The 3223-nt window shown below is 41.4% G+C and overlaps 1 pseudogene; it reads right to left on the bottom strand.

Annotated features, from left to right (window-relative positions):
• Positions 1-2443, bottom strand: part of LOC118754296 — a 4192-nt pseudogene extending 1749 nt beyond the window's left edge.
• Between the last annotated feature and the right edge of the window lie 780 nt (positions 2444-3223).

The raw sequence follows: 3223 nt of genomic DNA, 5'->3' as shown, positions 1-3223 counted from the left end.
CAAAGTCGCGTACCATCTGCAGAAAATTTCTCAACGGCTTCGTAGAGTGTAAGAAAATTGCCATCAGACTTGGACATTTTTGCGGAATTTAGCAGGAGATGACCATTGACTCGGGTGCCCAAAGGCCACTTGTCTTCGTTATTTGGCCAAATGGCAGCATGATTATAGAGCATAAATGTTAGATGGTTATTAATCAAATCCTTGCCGCTGACACGTAGGTCCATAGGGTACCAGTACTCGAATTCGCGACGCAAAATGTCTAGCGATTCTTTCTTTACCGGCAGCTTATCGGAATAGGGAGTTTCCTTAAAGAAAATGTAATCCCACACGTCGGGTATCATATCTTTGGCGGTAATGCCTTAAAAATGAGTAAAATATACATTTAACATAACAAACATTAAACTAAGCCAAATTCGACTAGCCTTAAGCAAGTGCTGCATCTTCCATAGGGACTTCGTCTGATATTCCCTACTCATGCAACTGCTCATTCTTACCTAGTGGACTCGGTGTTTCGCCTCTAAAAGATCCGGCTTGCAGTAGGTGCACAACTGTGTAGAAAGCCATATAAATTGTGGAATCGGATAACGATTCAATAAGCCACTGTTGGTCCCACGGCAGCTTTGTGCCAAGCCCATAAGTTCGAGAGCAGGCGTATTCGTGCAACCAATTCAAGCATGCTTCGAAGTTATTGCGCGCCTCTTCGTGGTATACCTCCATGCCATCTAGCATCTTCTTGGTCTGCGCTTGCCACACAGGCTCGCCGTAGTTCAAATACCATTGATTGCAAAGTGCCACTACACACTGATCGCCAGAACGGGAAAGAATTAGTTTTTCTGGTTCATAATAGATTTCTGCTTCATTCGCGGCTAAAAGTTTTTTCTGTAAATCTTTCTTTATATCCTGCACTTTTCGTCCAGCGAATTCACCAACCAAAAGTACGCCATCGTAAAATCCTTAATAAAATTATAAAAGTATGCATTACTTCAAACGTAAAGTGGTATATCAAGGTGTACCTTTCAAGTAGCAAAGCTCCTTCGCTTCAGCCAATTTATCTTTGTCATTCTGGGACTGTATTTTAAATTTTTCATAGGCATAGATAGCACATGTTTTTCCCAACGTGGGCACCTCTATGATAGGCACGGGCGTAAAAGATAGTACCATCTCATCCTTGATGTTGTACTTTTGACGGAATGCGTCTTTTTTCTGCAAATCTACTAAGGCCGCATAATCATCAGGCGAATCGGAAGGTACAGACGTCACAACCCCCGTGCCTTTATCTTCATTAATCGACAACATTGGCAAAGTGTAGATAACTTTGTGTGCTGTCATTGGCGCCGCAAGCGGTGTGCCCAACAAATCCTGACCAATCAGCTCGGCGATCTCTATCACCTTTCCTTCTTCGGCACTAAAGCCCTGGTAAGACATATTTCGCGCTGCGCGACGTGTGCTAATCCACACCTCATTTGAGCGTGATGTTTGCCAGGCAATGTACTTAATATCAGGATGCAACCAACAGTTTGTCTGGCCATACATAGTTTCTGGGCGGAGCGTGGCGGCCACCATATAAATGGGTGCATTAACTCCGCTGAAATGGTTTCAGTTTGTTTTTAGTAATGTTGGAATTTTCATTGAAATATTAATCACCTACCTCAGCTTTGCTGGCTTTTCAAGCAACTTCATTTTAATCAAGGAGTATTCTTGTGGGCCTACCCCCTCGCCCGTTGAACGATCGTGATCCATGCATGGTTGACCGTCTTTTGGCGAGTAAATGGTGTAACGCTTACCGTACATCACTTTGCCGCGATTTTTAGATGGAGAAATTGCCAACGTACAAAGTTTTTTAATTTACATGAAGGCCTAGACTTTTTAGATCCTTGATAGACAGAGGCGGAAAATAGTTCAACCAGTATTCTGCTTCTGCGAAATTCTTTATCTTCTCGTATTTCAACCCAAGACTTTGCATAATCTGCCACTGATATTTGGCGGCAGCTGTTTTGGCAACTGCCATGCTCTTCTTACCCTTGGATTTGTCTTTTGGCACCTCGCCTTGTTCCGGCTCTACGGGAACATTTGAGTTTTCTTCCAACGGAAATTTAGGCGGATAGCCAAAGTCTTGCAATTCTCGTTTCAACTTATCGGCGCATGCTTTAATAGGCATGCCAGTGCAGTGAAAACCAAATGGCCAAAGCACACGTCGTCCCTTTAGCCGATGATAACGCATAGCAAACTCGGCTTTAGATAGCGAGAATGTATGACCCAAATGTAGGCGACCATTCATGTAGGGAAACGGAAAAGTGACAAAGAACTTCTCATCCAGACTTTGGCGTGGCTCAGCTGGCGCATCAGTTTCGTGTACATGTTCAGCTTCCCAGCGTTGCTGCATATCACGCTCAATTTTCTGAAGATACTCCACCTTAAAGGTGCCCTTTCGTTCGATGTTTGCCTATAATTTAATACAGAGATTAGCAATTTGAATAAAACATGAATCACTGAGTGCATAGCTGTCCACGTTATTGCATCAGATTGCACTCGTGGCGTAGCAAAATGTGCAATCTACAGTGAAGATGTATTATTCCTGTTTGTACTGAAGGATCGCTCGTATTTGCGGGAAATATATACTTACCTTTTCGTTTAATGTCTGTGTTGTTTTATTGGAATTGAATAAATACACTCAAATACGCAAAGAAAATAAAAAACGCTAAACGAGCAGCGAAACTGCAACGTGTTCCCGGCAACAGCTGTTGAATTTGTGATGGCAAAGCATCGATGTCATTATCGATAGAATCGACTATCGATACTATCGATGATATTTTACATGGTATCAAGGTACATTGAACAGGTAGTATCAGTATAGCAGCTGATTTGATTTATTTTCAAATTATTTGGTCTCGAAAATGTCAAATATTTTTAATTTTTTCTCACAAAAATTCTGAATTGTTAAAATCCATTTGCATGTGAAACCTTTTTCCATACAAAACAAGCGATTGAATAGCAGCTTTTGGAACGTTCGCACAACTCAGCAGCACGACCGCTGATTACTGGGCCTTGCAAAGGATGGATCAATGCTTCGAGAAGCAAACAAATTTACTAGGAAAGAAAGTTGCATCAATTTTTATTTTTTCCAATTTCAATTTTTTATTTTTTATAATTTTTTGTATTTCACATGGCACGCTTTGATTTAGAAGAAAAAATTCAGAACAGTTTTTGACACTTTCGATACCAG

The sequence above is a fragment of the Rhagoletis pomonella genome, unplaced genomic scaffold (genome assembly GCF_013731165.1).
Source record: "Rhagoletis pomonella isolate Grant_MI unplaced genomic scaffold, Rhpom_1.0 Rhpom_scaffold_03655, whole genome shotgun sequence".
In the NCBI taxonomy this organism is placed as follows: domain Eukaryota; kingdom Metazoa; phylum Arthropoda; class Insecta; order Diptera; family Tephritidae; genus Rhagoletis; species Rhagoletis pomonella.
This window is presented reverse-complemented; position numbering and strand designations above follow the sequence as displayed.